The sequence below is a fragment of the Buceros rhinoceros genome, unplaced genomic scaffold (genome assembly GCF_000710305.1).
Source record: "Buceros rhinoceros silvestris isolate BGI_N320 unplaced genomic scaffold, ASM71030v1 scaffold23761, whole genome shotgun sequence".
Taxonomy (NCBI): Eukaryota; Metazoa; Chordata; class Aves; order Bucerotiformes; family Bucerotidae; genus Buceros; species Buceros rhinoceros.
The window spans coordinates 9,306-9,593 of NW_010392861.1; the positions used below are offsets into that span (position 1 = coordinate 9,306).

At 62.2% G+C, this 288-nt stretch overlaps 1 protein-coding gene across 1 annotated transcript in view; it reads left to right on the forward strand.

Moving 5' to 3' along the window:
• Nucleotides 1–288, forward strand: part of LOC104500934 (regulator of G-protein signaling 3-like) — a gene marked incomplete at its 3' end in the record, with an annotated part of 26,160 nt that overhangs the window by 8,779 nt on the left and 17,093 nt on the right. The gene's annotated exons all lie outside the window — the stretch shown is intronic.

Below are 288 nucleotides of genomic sequence, written 5' to 3' on the forward strand. Positions count from 1 at the left end.
CCAAAACGGGGCGGGGGGGGCTCCCCTCCAGCCGAGCGTGCTGTGGCTTCCCCCGTTTGTCCTTGGTGCACTCGGAGACCTGCCTGTGCTGCTGGCGTGATCCCATTAAGTCCTCGGTCCAGCAAGGGAGTAGCTCTTGACTGAGCAGAAGTATCGAGGGACATCTCGTCTTCCTTGAGGAGAAATGAAGTCGGAACCGTTGTTTCACGAGTCCCTGGAGGCTCTGGCAGCAGAGTGATGACTGGCCCCGCGGCTCGCGGCACCCACCCTGCCATTCGGGGATCTCGC